Consider the following 15,968-nt stretch of genomic DNA (forward strand, 5'->3'; position numbering starts at 1 on the left):
ACTGAAGAAACAAAATCCAGCTATTATTACCTCTGTCTACTTCTCAGATGACAAAAATTGGAGCAGTGCCTCTGCATTCAGCAGTTACCCACCCCCTCCACCTCCTCCTCCACTTGCCATATTGCTTCTACAATTCTAACACTCTCAAAAACAATAATAAAAGCCAAAACAAATTCATTTTTATTCATATAACATGTGCATGCAACGCAGACAATGAGAGTAAAGGTCAGGAGATAATAACATGGAGAATGCTCCATCTCAGTTGCTGCTTTTGAGTGGTACACGTAAGGCCATCTCATTTCCCCTCAACCTTTTCCATTATATTACATTATATCATATATTTTGATTTAATTTTTTCTCCTCTTGGATCCATCTCTCATCTCTACACCACCTTTCTTTTTGTTTTACCCTTATCTTCATATCTCCATCTCTATCATTATGCCTATCCATCCTAGTAATATTACTCCAGAACATATTCAACTGTGGTAAGGAATTGCCTTTCGAAACGTGTGGCACACCATTTTTTCCTTCAAAATATTTTAAGTCGATCACTTGGGTTAATTATACTGCACTGTTCTTTTTTTAATTATTATTCTTTATATATATATATATATATATATATCTTTTTCTCAATGTGGTAGCTTTTGGACTTTTGGGTCGTATTACTTATAAAGTCATAGCACACCATATCCTCATCATCTTGATAACTTAATTTAACATATGTTCCAGCTTAGTTAAACTACATGTCAAATTAATAGACAATGCTTGTGATTTTGATATATTAATTATGAAAAAATTATTTATATTTAATACACTATCAATTTATAAATATTATATATTGCCAATGAATCATACAATGATATTTTATAATCAAATTAATTTTAAAATCTTAAAAAGTAAATACACATAATCCTAAAAATTTATTTAAAATTAATTTTTTATGAAGAGTTTGTGTGATTCACCAATCGTGTATAGCATTTACAATTCATCAAATATAAATTCAAAATAAAATACTATTATGGCTCATATATATTTTATATTAAATGCGATCTTATTATGGCATATACACACATGCAAGATCATAATTCCAGCAATATTGCCTGCCCACATTTTTCTTGTTTGAAGCGAACCATTAAAATATCATATAAAACCATTTAATAATATGAATAAGATGTGCAATAATAAAACCATATAATTAAATAATTTTATTATATAAAACCATATAATAATATATTAACTGTGTTCAACTCATAAAGAATGATATATATATATATATATTCATGAATAAAAGGAATGTACAATATACTAAAATATGTAGTAAATATTTTCTTCTATCTCCATTATAAAAATTTGTTTCCTTCTTTGAAGTTTTTACCATAAAGTAATTAATAATACCAACTCTTTGCAATGATCATATATATATATCTCCCCTTTTTCCCATGTAAAATGTTCGTACTAAATTAATAAAAATATGTTACAAAAAGAAAGCAAGGCATTAAGCATGATAATTTGTCCAGGATTTTCTTTTCCTGTTAATTAAAGTTCGGTCCTTACGGAATATTCGAAAGTAAAATCTTAAATGTAATATATCAAATTAATGCATGAAAAATAAATTTTTCAAAAAAAAAATAAATTCAAATAAAACTTAGAAATATCTCTTACCCTAAATACAATTAAAAAAAAAAAGAAAAAGAAAAAGATAGATGGAGATGGGGTTTCATACTATATACTACAAGTTGTATATATTTTCCCTGGTAAATAGAAGAAGATGCTTCAATTGGCAGTTGTAACCCTAAGGAAACTCAAGTGTTGTTGGATGCATTGCAATGGTACTGATGTACTGAAAATTTTGGTGTCCCATAATAGCCAAGTTAGGTTACCCTGTAGGCCTAGGTTGACTTCCTCCTATATCTATTCAAGCCTAATTCAAAAGAAAATCCCCACCTATACAACTTCTATTGGTTCTTGAATTTTTATGAATTAATTCACTAGATATTTTTGTCTATATGAATTACAAGTACACTTGTCTATATATATATCACCTATTTTCTGGTTTTAATTTCCATTATGATTTTTTAAAATTTCATACCATACTCTCAAACTTATTTTCAAATTGATTTACTGAAATGCAAATTAAAATGATGTTCCATAAACCCTTGCATGCTTCACTCCAAATAATGCTTGTATTAGTCCAATTAACCTGCTAAGGATAGTTAAATATCATTTTATTTTATTTTATTTGAATTTAATGCATTTTTTACTAAATTAAAAATAATATATTAATTAAAATTTTTATTAAATATCATCTTATTCAATACAACAAACACTAGTTCTCTATAAATGGTGCTATCTTCTAAGAAGAAAGTGACTATATTTAAATATTGATTTTAATTCTGAAGATATATTATATGAAAATCATTCTACTCGCTGTTTAGGTTTCTTGACCTTATAAACTTAGGTAAATTTGGTGTTCAAGCCAAGTTATAAAAAGTGCTATATATATATATTTTACTAAAAAAAGTACTTAAATAGAATTAATTTACTATAATAATAATAATAATAATAATAGAACTCAAGGTTTTAGGTCGATTGATTTAAGGAAGAACAAACTAACTACATAAATAAACAAGAATATATATATATGTTAATTATTTCTTAAATCAGTTAACATATCATTAGAGCTGACACCTGAAAGTCATGAGAGAGTTTAGATGCATAATATCCTCTTTAACCAGGTATATAATAAAGTAGAAGGTGTTTAAAGATAAATTAAAAACTTATATATATATATATAGTTGGTTTAATATATATAGGTATAAAGCTCAAGATTTAATAATTTAGTTGATTTATATAATAGTTTTTAAAAATTAATATTTAATGAGTATGTGATTCGTATTTTAATATTTATAATTTTTTTTTATTTTCAAATTGTAATATCTCTAATACTAATATATATAGTAGCATAGTCAAATAATTAAGAAAAGCCAAGTTTTGAAGCAAAACTAAGTAAAGCCTTTATTCATTCAAAAAAGCAAATCATATTAGTTGGTTTTATGACATTTTTAATTATATTTTTAGATTAAGCTACCAAATTGAAATAAAACAAGAGAAAAATGGATTTTGGATAAATTACAATTTTGCATTGTAATTTTATATCTCAATAAACTAACTTAAGATTTCTTATGAAGCATTAAACAAAGAAAAGAACAATATTTTGGTGTGTGGAATCTGTTCACAATGCCACCCATCATGGGATTATATCAATCAACCCATTGTTTTCCAGCACATTATTCTCAACTTTAAAATCGATTTTTTTTTTTTTTTTGGCCACGTTTCATTGTAAGTCATTTTCAATGTTTTATTGGACAATTGGCCGTTGAATAAGTGACACGTGTCTCGCATCTCAACCCATCTTGCTTGAACTTAGTAGTCCACCAATGGCATCATTTTGTGTGCCACAAGAACCCCATTTCACCAATTAAAAAACCAAAAGAAAAAGGGCAACAATTCTAAAGGGGGAAAAAACCCCAAAATTAATCAAACCGCCCCAATAGCTTTAAATAGTGGTCCAGGTGTTAATGCACCAAAGAATTTGACAATAAAAGCTAAAAAAGGCATTAGGATTAAAGAAATAATTTATATTTAATACATTATCTGTATATAAATTTTATATATTATTAGTAAATAAAATAATATTATTTCATTAATAAAATAAATTAAATGATATTGTCTTATTAATGAATAATTTTTTTTTAAAATTATTAATTTTTATATATTTATTTAAGAGTTAATATTTATTTATTAATAAGATAATATCATTTAATTTATTGATAGTATATAAAATCTATGTATTGATAATATACCAAATATAAACTTTTAAAAAATGTTTTAAATTTTGTACTTAAAAAAATTTAATAATTTTAAACTTGAAAGAAAGATAATATAAAAAATTTAAATGTGATGTTTAAAATTTTAATAAAAATAAAAAAATTTATATTTAATATGTCAATGTAAATTATAACATAATAAATTTTTTTATTTGACATAAAATAAACATAACTTATGTACGCACCAATTATCAAGTCTAATAAAATATAGTTATAAAATTTCATGAAAGGCATAATAATTCCTAAAACTGGCAGAGGTATACAAGCTACATAATGGCCTAGTAATTTTCCCTTCTAAAACGTCTTCTCAAAGAACCCACTCTCCCACATTAGGCGGCAGCTGTGGTAAGTGGTCGGCCCTTGTCCTTGTTTTTTCATTAAATGAAGGGAAATTAGGAAGCTATGCCACAGTGGCCATTGGCCAGTGGCCACCATATTTTAAATCCTTAACAAGTTTTTGAGGACCTTGACCTGGAGTGTTTGTGCCAAAAGCTCGAAAATTCCTACAGGCTACAGCCAGTCCCCCTGGCCGAAAGCCGAAAGCCGAAAGCGAACTTTTTTTTATCAAAAAAGCCTTAAATAAAGGGTGACTCACTCACTCATTCAAATCACTATTCTTCTCCTCAATGATGACCCACATTAATGAATATTTATATATGCCTTTGCATTTGTCATAGCTACAGTTGCAAAAATTCCTAAAGTGCTAATAATTTTGCATCGTTTAGTCCAGATATATGCCCCTGCACCTGCAGCCATTGGCACCACCTTTGGATTGCATGCACCTTATAATCTAATCGTCCTTTTGGTCTATATGCATGCCATGATTCCTTCTTGATATATGTGGACAAACGCAAACCAGTACATATTGGTAACGCATTTCGTTTTGTCTATCAAGTTAATAAAACAAATATGTTTTTAATGTGACATGATTTTGTTATTTAAAAAAATTAATATTTTGCGTTATGAGAAAAAGATCATACATCAAAATGTTTGGATATTTAGCATATTTTGAATCAAAATTAAGATAAAGAAATGTGTAAAAAGCTAAAACGTTATCACATGGGGGAGGGGGGGGGGGTTTGATTCTATTATATATAAATATTATATAGTGAATGACCAGGCTTGGAAGCAATCAAATATGCGTTGCTTGACCTAAAAATGAATGAAGTTAGAAATTAGGGGAAGCCTAGCTATATGTGGGAACATGTTATGTACTCGTTCAAAGATGCCAATCGTGTGGCATTGGGCTGGTCACTCAAGGACAGCGGAAAGCAGCAGTGAGCAGTCGGGGTAATAGGCTTTTCCCAAAAGGGTCCCCTATAGATTGTAGAAGTATTGCATGTTGCAAATGTTTGGTCCATTTCTGCCTAGTTCTTTTCCTAGGGCACATGCACTAAGGGACGGACAAGTTCCCAATGACTTTTAATTTCGTGTGGGGTGCCATGGATACCACTAGGAGGAAACAAGAACAGTCATTTGTAGGGCAGGGGTCTTAAGTTTTGGGGTTTTTTTCTGTTTGAAGGGTTTGACAAATTAAGGTATTTCTTGTCTCTTTGTAGAGGGCTATAGTTTTGAGTTCCTCACAAGAGAAAATAAACGACATTTGATCACTTTGGGAATATCCATTGGCCCACACTTTGTGCTTTCTCACTCACCCAATAACCCTTTTTTCTTTCTCATTGTTTTCTTTGTCTTAATAGCTCCCCCACAAAAAGTCAATCCTTTCACTTTTATGATAATTTTGCTAATGAAAGTCAATTACAAAGCCACTCCACTACAACAAGAATGCAAGGCTTTAACATAATCGTTCTCTTTTGTTAATTTGGGAAAAGAAAGTGAGGAAATTGTATAAACTCTATGCTGAAGAACACGTGGATGATAGGGCTAAAAGGAGTAGGAGAACTATGCTTTGGGTATGCTTGATTAAATATTGCAAAGTAGTTTTGCTTTGAAGTGAAAGTGAAAGAAACACAGAGATGCCACTTCCTCTAACTTAGTGGTTTGACATTTTTGTTTGTTTATTAGTGACTCATAGTGTTTGACCCATTTTTCCATTTCTTTTATGGTTTGACTACATGTATCAATTCTACATTTCTTAGTTGAACGACCCAAGAGAGGGGTAGAGACAACGGAGTCCAACAAGCCATAAACTCTTCGGCTTTGGAATCAAATGAAAGACACCATAACTTTCCCTGTTAACGTTGCCTTTTTGGGTGGGGTTTGCAAAAGTGTTGGCTGTGACCATGCTGATAACCACGAGAACATTCTCAGTCAAAAAAAGAATCGGTCAAATTTCAAAAAACCAAGACAAAGATTGGGCCTTTGGGCATGCCCATTACGATCAATATCAATCCTTGGAAGTGCATATCCGGTATTACTTCATTTGTTGTTTAACTAAAGACAAGAACTTCCTTCAAGTAGTGCCAATGACTTGGAATGACTTGGGGTTTGGTCTTTAGACTCTTAGGCGATGGTCTTGGCAATGAGTAACACGAATGTATCCATACAATCCAATTATTATCAAACAAATTATAGGCGGCAAAACAGTTCAAGTTTGTAGCTTAGAAGTCATGAAACATATATATATATATATATATATATATATATATATATCCCATAACTGAGCATGATAAATGGGGATTCTCTAAATTTATAAAGATGATTGCATTTACGTTCAAATCTGAGTTACAATCATCATAGTCACAATACGATGACATTTTGCTAATAAACAATGATCGATTTCTTCTGTCACGACTCGGAGTTGTTTGCATATTTTCACCCCAAAACTCAGCAAACTCTAAACTTGAAGATGTATATCATATATTCAAGGGGAAATGGTTGCCAATATATCAGGAGGAGGACACCCTTTTCCCACTTATACCTGTTTAAATGTAAACTGCGCTGCATCTGCAGCTCTTTCTCTTGTTCTCGGACTACAATCTATTCTGTACAAAATAAAATAATTGTAAATTGAAAATGACATGCTTGTTTTACATGAAAATGCACAGGTGGAAGTAGGCATATCAATTTTGAAGGCAAAGAACTCTTTTCTAAAATCTCAGAAAGTATAATTGACTGGACCATTTCTAATTTGGACAAGGAATAAGAGTAAAACTAACTTCAAAGTTCAAAAAATGAGCATCACTTTCTTTCTTTCCATTGGTGCAAATAGAATGCGATCCTCGGTGTTTTGAAGTTTACACAAGACATAATTCCAAAAGTCAAAAGTAAATGTTCAAACAGCGACTCAATGTCTATCCAATAAATCTAAATGGAATTGTCCAAGATGACGAATTTAAGAGAAAAACAAAAATGTTATGTAAGGCATTTCCTAATGCACCTTGGCATCTACCTCGCATTTGTTAGTTGATATATTCAACATTTGACTGGAACTCTTATCACAATTTGCACGTTAACCATTGTGAAAAAAGCTAGTTCAGGAAGTGAACACATTTGGTAGAAAGAGAAAGAATAAAAGGGGGGACCTCTGGTGTGGGGGAGGGGAGAAGGTGGCAAGTGCATTCTACAAAGTCCTATTAGAATTGCACAGCTAAATCAATCAACACTTTGCCTAGAAACAATAATTAACCCAGTATCAAGCCCCTAGCTGGGGGGAAAACTTTAGAGAAAAGTCATGATGGTTACTCAGAGTTCAGGTTTTCACTCAAATTTATACTCAGAGACCCTAGAATTGTCTTTACTATCACCATTCAAAGAACCTACGGCCTTGAAGCTGAACAATGAACACAACTTTTAGGCCCAACTCAGAAAACCCATGATATAGATTATAGAGCATGCGATACCAAAAATAATTGCAGCAAGAGTGACACCAGGTCCCAGAGAGATGAGAAAATAAGGGGGATAGGGGAAGGAGCAGACAAGAGGCAGAGATAAAAAAAAAATGTCTGCAATGTACAGAAATAAAAAACACCTGAGCCAAAACCATTTACCACAATTTACATTCTGTCTAGAGAAACTCAAATACAACATTTATTAGTCATCAATTAACCTTTTTAAATTTCAAAGACACCCTAAGCAGGAACAAGCCTTGTCCACGTACTATAAATTTCTTAACCAACCACACTAAAGGTTCTAAGGGGCAATCTGCCTCAATACATTGTCTTTGAGACCAGAAAACAATATTCAATTGACATGTTTGGCCTATGAAGGAGCAACAACTTGAGCCCACAGAGAGCTGGACGTATATCATATAGACAAGTTGATCCATCAATGTCAAAATCTAGCAGAGGAGAATGGGTAGTTAATACAAACATCACTCTTCATATTTTTCACCTAGATTTCACCTTGGTAGCCATTTCAAGCTTTCTGATTTATCTGGATCAAGATAGACTCAGTGATTTTATTATCAACATTCAAAGAACCTCTGTGTTGAAAGCTAAATAAGGACATTTCCCACCCCCTAGCACAAAATCTTTTGCTAAAAGGCATGCAACACAGAACTCATGTAAAGAAGTAGAAGCACATATCCCCCATGTACAGAAGTAAAAACCGATAAGTCTGTACAACTCCTTATTTACCACATTTTACATTCTATTCACAGAAACCCAAACAAAATGTTCATCTGTTACCTATTAATCTTTTAATTTAAAGTAGTCTGTTAAAAATGAAACTAGCTACATGTCCATGCTATTTATCGTTCAAAATTCTTTTGAGGAAAAAAAAATTAATTGTTTACTTTCTGTTAGTTTTTCATATATAGATATAAATTTAGATATTGATATTGATATGATTTATAGATTAAATGTGTAACAAATAACTTTTCTTACAACATGTTTCACTGCTGTTAAATGATGCCTGATACTCAATGTTGAGCAGTAATAAACAGAAGGAAATTTTTACATGCATACACACATAAAAAGTCAGGTCACACTCTCTTCCTCTCTCTCTCTCTTTCTCTCTCTCGTGGACACACAAACATAAAATGTCAAAACCTCCATGTACTTGCAAGTAAATCAAAAAATTTTCTGGCTAGCAACAAAATTGGTAAACAGTCAGTCCCCATCCAACTTCAGGTAAAATATACCAGAGTGAGGATATATAGTGACCATATTACTCATATTCTACAAAGCTCTTCTGATCTATTCACATTACGACAACAATTGTCCTTGCTATCATCACACAAAGAACCTATAAGTTCAAAGCTTCTCATAACAAGACTGTATATCAATGGACTGACTTGGTTGTAATCAACAGTATGACCGATCGGAGTTTAGTCACAACTCACAAATGCCATATATCCACTAAGAAATAACTTCAAGTGTTCAGTTACTGCTTATATTAACTATTTATCATTCCTCTGCAAGAAAGATCTAGGTTTAATGTAGATCAATAAGTTGCAGTATCTTAAGTATATTTTTTATAATGAAAATTCTAATCACCAAAATTTGAGATCCAAAAGAAACCTTTCGAATTGAAAAATGTCTTTCAAACAGAAAAAAAGAAGTGCACCATGCAAGAATCAATCAAACATCTGATTTTCTGTGAGAAAGACGTCATAACTGTGGAACCATTAAAAGTTACAGCAATCAGTCATTTACCATACATGCTTGTTCCAGTCAGCTGCTAAGTGTAAATTTTCATTACTTCCTTAGTTCTATTATCCTGTCTTTAGATTAACAGCTAGTCTTATGGCCCGTGATTTACAATTCATTCAGAATTTGGGGTTTGGTCAGTGGAATATAACACATATTCACCATATTTAACACATCATTTTTCTATTATATCAGTGTCAAGATCAGTGATAGCATTCTTCATTTCTTTTCCTTAAGAAAGAAAAGTTTCTAATGAACCGATACTGTTTGATAGATTTGAGTTCGTCCAAAATCAAGCTCGCAATCTAACAACTGACCATGTCCCAATATAGAAAGATGCACAAAAATCTTGCCCTTTGTAGCATATGCAGCTGCCTCCCACAAATCAACCAAGTCTTCCCTTTGAAGCATTTGAACTAAATGCATGCCATAAATCATGCCTGGCCAGAATGGCTTTCTATTAGTATATAGTAAGAATTAAAGACTACCACCATTACAATGTTTACCTAAAACAAAAGGGTTTAGCTTAGCATAGGCATTGCTAGATACTTCGTAGAACCAGAACTACCAACCCATGTTCTCCAATATCTCATTGCACCAAAAATTAAAGTAAAAAAAAAGACTAAAAATTGAACAAATTAGCGTATAATTCACTTATATATTTGGTTACAAGCAAGAAAAAGCTGATTCATATTCAATTTCAAAATTTTGCAACAATGCAAACGATTAGATCCTTTAGAACAGATCAGTTTTGCCTGATTAAGAAGTTTTTAAAAGTTCCCTTTGAATGTAAAAAAAGTTAGTTCGAATATTCACCAGAGAAGTGAGAATCTTCGATAGCCGTGCTGTCGGAAGCCGCAGGAAACAAACGTTGGTACTTTCCCTTTCTTCCTAATTTTTCCATGTTGGGTTGACTTTGGGTTCCCTGTCAAATTACAGTTTACAGTTTGGTTAATTGATCACGTGAAGAAAACGAAATAGTGAAATATTTGTTCAAACGCCCCCCCCCCCCCCCCCCCCCGGGAACTTGAAATTTTCTTTTGTTTCCCTTATTGTATTTAAGGGTTTTTTTTTTTTTTTATAACATTAAAAGAAGATAAATTAAAAAAATATAGTAAGTACATGAAATTTTTTTTATGAAATTTTTTAGTAACTTTCATTTTCTTAATGTGTTATTTCTGAAAATATAAATATAACTGATACATTAGTATTCGTAAATTATTTATATTTTATTTGAATAAAATTTAAATTTAATTTAATTATTATTGAGTCGAATTGGAGCTTGAATAACTTAATTTATCGATCGAATCGAGTTTGAATATTTTTATATTCGATTCGAGTTATTTGCAAGTCTAATTGAATTTTTATATTTTAATATTTTTTAATTTTTTTAATTAATAAAATATTTCGAACTTGAATTTAAGTTTAAGAACAAATAATTGAGTTTTTATCGAATATAAGAATCGAATTTATTTTTACATATTAATCAAGCTAATTCAAGTAACTTAATTTGTATCTCAAGTCAAACTTAAGTTAAAAAAATAAAACTCGATCAAATTTAAACTGAGTTTTAAACTTTAAATTTAGAATCGAACTTGAATTTAATATTATATCATATCAAACTCGATCAATTATACTATTAACTATTTTTTTTTTCAAAAAAATTGCTTGGGTCATTTGTGTAATATTTCAAAAATCAAAGGGAGCAAAAATAATAAAAAACAAATGGCTATGTTTGTAACTTCTTTCATGTTAGGGAAAAAATAGAGAAATCTGAAAATACAGTGTTTGATTTAATTCAAATTAATTTTTTATTAAATTTTGACCAAATTTAAATATTAAATATATATTAATTTTAGATTAAATTTTAAATGAAAAGTAAAAAATTTTAAAAAATCGAATCAAATTATATATATTTTAATTTATATATGTATTAAATTTTTATAAAATAAAATTAATAATTTTATATTAAATTTTATTAAAATATATTAAAATAATATATAAAAATTAAAAAATAATAAAATTCACTTTGATTCCTTTAATAAAAATTCCATTCAATTTAAATTCAAATCAAATTTTATAATTTTATAATATTATATAATATTAAAATAAAATTTGAACCAAATTGAATTCAAACCGAATCAAACCGTTATCATCTCTACCTTTTAGTCCGAGAACGATGAAAAGCCCAACACCCCAAACCCAATGGCAACGGCTAGATTTCACCGCTATTCCCAGAGCACCGTTTGATCGTCCAGGAGACTTCACCATTCTTTCAGGGTTATCTGTAACCCGGAGGTTCAAATCAAAGAGGAAGGCCAACCTCAGACCCTTTTGATTACAGGGTCTTTCTTGTTGATCACTCTGGTAAAAAAGGTCACTTGTTTTTTCATTACCATCTCAACATTTCATGACAAATTGGTTTCTTTCTTGTTTGGATTTTGACTATTTCTTTGGGTTTTTGATGTTAGTCTTAAAGTTGTGTGCTTTTTTTTCTTGTTTAGCATTTGAAGCTAAAATGAAGATTAAGGGACTCAGCTGATGACTAATTTTGTGCGGGTATTCCATTGCATTTGGTGGAGTATTCAATTTTGTCGCTGAGATACCCAAAGTAAATTTCAATATAAATGTTCATTCTTTCTCAATCTTATTTGTCAGTTACAACATCAAATGGAACAATGGATTGCTCCCTCGGACTTGGGAAGACCCACCATTTTCAAACCCTAAAGTTGAAGGAGCATTAGGAGATACTTTGTTTTGTTCATATAACCTCGCCTCTTCTTAATTCCCAGCAGATTTTATTTGTCTATAATTGTTTTCTGAACTTTTAGTTGATATTGTTGAGATTGGAGACAGACAAAGAAAGATTGTCGGATCCTCAAGGTTAAGCCCCTGGCTGCTTTAGCTGTGATTGGTGAGGGGGAGCTTGACTGGAAAATAGTTGCAATATCATTGGATGATCCAAGAGCTTCACTTGTGAATGATGGTAATGATGTTGAGGAACATTTTCCAGTACTTCCTGTTATCTCAAGCTTCGCCTAGTTATTTATTCATATGCTTTTTTTTTCTTGGTCACAAATTAGCATATGCTTTAGTTAAAGGAAATGGAGCTTATCATTTCATGAATATGATTCTTTGTTATATATTAATATGCGTCTGTGCTACTTACTCTAAAATTACTAATTACGTCAATGTTCAATCAAGAGAAAAACTACAATATATAGGTCAATAGCATCTGTGCCACACTGGTAAGATTGTGTTGGCTCTTATTTATTTTTACTTCAAGCAATTTTCTTTCCTTTTTACCTTGTTTCCTCTTGTTTTCTTTTTGCTATGTGTTTGAAATGTTGTCAGGAAACTTTTCTTCAACCTGGCATATTTTAAGTTTTTAGTTGACATGGCACTTGAACTCACAATCTATACAGGGTACTCTTGTGGCGACTAGAGAGTGGTTCAGATAAAATCCCAGATGGGAAGCCTCCGAACAGGTTTGCTCTTGGCAACGAGGCGGCAAACAAGGTAGATTCAGTTTTCTTCTTGAATGGCCTAATTTTATTGGAAAAAAAAAAGGGCTTTTTTTCTTCACCATGCTGTTGTTGTTCCTCTACTAGCAGAACTTAACAACCTTTTCCACTTAAAAATTGAAAAAAATGATCACAAGTGCTTTTGCCGTCTAGGGGGAAAAACCAGTCCTTATGTTCACTGATACTGTAGCTTATTAACTATTTCTATTTTAGTATTAACATGTGTCTCAATGATATTTGATAGCCTATTTAAATTGGTTTAGTTTTATGCTCATTTTCCCCCTTTGAAACTAGAAAGTTCAGATACTTTTCAAATTGGCTAGTTTTAATTTCTGGATTTCAAGCATGATATGACAAACAGGATTATGCTTTGAATGTTATCAATGAAACTAGTGAGTCATGGGCAAAGCTAACCAAGAGATCTATCTAAACCTGCTGGGAATCTTTCTCTCCTATAAATTAATGCAGATAATCTGATTGTGTAGTTTGTTTTAGTTGACAATGCATGAGGAAATCATTTTCAATTTCTTTTTGAGTTTTTTATTTTTTGTTTGGGGGGATTGTGGGACTCAATTTGCTAATTGTCAATTGATCTACACCATCACATGAAACTCAATGGAAAGTGCAATGAACAAGCAAATCCTGTTATTGAAACCACCTTTTTCTTTGTCATCATTCCTTTGTTAAAATGTGCAAGAATTTGATCAGTTCAACATCAATATTGGTAGCTCATGGTTGGGTTGGTCACTGGGTGCCATTTTAAGGTTCAGTAAGATGTTCTTCCAAGTCTTCCAAAAACCATATTCCATTCCATAGATTTAGGATGTATTATAAATAAGATTATAATAAGATAAGATAAAATGATATTATAAATAAGATTAGATTAAGATAGGATAATTTATTTATTGATCAAAATTATCTTTACTCAAAGTTTATATAATTTAAATTATTGATATAATTTTTAAGGATATAATAGAACATGTAAATTCAATACGATGAATTAAAAATAATCAACTCCACTTTGGGAGGATTGAATCATCCTATACTAAAAAGATGATTAATTCTCCTTGTAATCTTATCCCTTCATTTAAATACAAACGAAACATAATATATAATGATTATCATTTTATTTTATCTATTATTTTATACATCAAAAACGAGCTTAATTTCTTCTATTAAGCATTGTGGTCCTTAGACTTACAGCCAAATCCATGTTTGGTCTTATAATTAAAAAAAAAAAAAAAGATATTTATACATTTATAAATCTTTGCCACTTGCAAAAACCCAAAAGTAGTTAATTTTCCTAAAGTGATAGACAAATTGAAGTTGATAATTATGAAAGAAATACTACTATTTTATTTTAGTCTTCCACCGTCAATCATGAACCAACATCCAACTAAATTCTTTTTTTTTTTTCAAATATAAGAAGAATTAGGTAGCTTTTGTTTTATTTGGTAAATACAATTAAAGTATATTACATTTTGATTTTATTTGAAAAGGCTACCTTACCATTAGCAAAAATGCCACATCTCCATACAATAATAACTACACAGATGCCAGCAATGCACTTTCACCCCATTAGTAGGTGTTATGTGCATTTACAATTTTAAAATATTTAATTAGAATTATTTTAGTGCTTTACTTTAGATTTATTTTATTATTTTATTTATAATTCAAAATTTTCTTAAATTTTTTAACTTTTTTAAATATTTATTAAGAGATAATAATTACTTATATTTATCACCATTTTTTCGAATTTGATTGATATATACAATGATCAACTTATAATTCATAAACTGAAAAGAGTGAAGTTGAATCAAATAAAATCATAAAAATTGAATTTCATTTCAAAACTCGTTTTACTTTTTTATTTATTAATTTGATACATAAAATTTTGGTATCAAAGCAAATTAAGATGTCAAATTAGAAAGTGTAATCAATAAAATTGATAAATCATATTTTTTCATGATTTTATGCTTGGATTTAGTGGTTGGATTACAACGATCGATTCGAAGAAGTGAAAAATTGTGAAGTTATCAAAGATTTTTTGCTGAATCAAGTAATATCAGGTGCTCCTTCTAAACTAGAATCACCAGCAACTTCGAGAACGTAAAGGAAAATTTGACTGACTATCTTGCCTCCATTTCGATTTGCAAAATCATTAAATTTTATTTAACAAAAAACTTGATTTTGTATTTGATCAATCAAATTTTTAGAAGATTAACATTTATTAAATAGCTATAATTATGTTGGAATGGTTCAATCCAATAATCCATTTATTCCATTTTCAATTTATTTAAGCAAAATTCATCAGCAATGAAAGCAAACTAAAAGGATCTAGAAAAAAAAAAGTGTTTTAATTTTTAAGGATAAAGGTGTTTTTAAAGAGGTAGAATGTTACGTGTAATTACGATTATCTTAGTATTTTATTTTAGGATTTATTTTATTATTTTATTTATAATTTTGGATTATTTTAGAATATTTAGTTATTTATTTTTTACAATTATTTTTAAGAGATAATAATTATTTATATTTATCATAATTTCTTAAGATTTGATTGGCTTATATAAAAACCAACTTATAAGTATTATGAGTGAAGTTAATCAAATAAAAATTTAAAGGTTGAGTTTCTTATGATAATTCGTTTTATTTTCTTACTTATTAATTTCTTTCGTCAAATTTCAACATTAAAATTATTTAAAAAAACAAAATATTAAAAAATTTTGAATTATTTTATTTTTAATAAAATTTTATATTTTTATTATATTTAAATAAATCTTTATATTTTAATATGTATCCATTTAAATACTTATTTCAAATAAAAAATTATTTATATTAAAAATTTATTTACATGTAAATTAAAGATTAATTTTTATTTGGATATAATTTAAAGGTTTATTTATATGTAAATTAAAAAATTAACAGTTATTTAAATATAAATTAAAAAATTAAAAATTTACTTGAATATAATAAAAATATAAAAAGTTATCTAAATAAATTAGAAA

At 29.6% G+C, this 15,968-nt stretch overlaps 1 long non-coding RNA gene across 2 annotated transcripts; it reads left to right on the forward strand.

Annotated features, from left to right (window-relative positions):
- Positions 1-11,584: 11,584 nt before the first annotated feature.
- Positions 11,585-13,768, forward strand: LOC149513055 (uncharacterized). 2 transcript variants are annotated; one of them, XR_016330662.1, is made up of 4 exons: positions 11,585-11,815; positions 11,944-11,998; positions 12,098-12,425; positions 12,865-13,765. It is a non-coding gene; the product is annotated as an uncharacterized LOC149513055 (long non-coding RNA). The 2 variants fall into 2 exon arrangements; XR_016330663.1 differs by having other exon boundaries at positions 11,585-11,806; positions 11,944-12,425; positions 12,865-13,768.
- Positions 13,769-15,968: the final 2,200 nt, after the last annotated feature.

The sequence above is a fragment of the Durio zibethinus genome, chromosome 20 (genome assembly GCF_047325235.1).
Source record: "Durio zibethinus cultivar Kanyao isolate XHJ-2024 chromosome 20, ASM4732523v1, whole genome shotgun sequence".
NCBI lineage: Eukaryota > Viridiplantae > Streptophyta > Magnoliopsida > Malvales > Malvaceae > Durio > Durio zibethinus.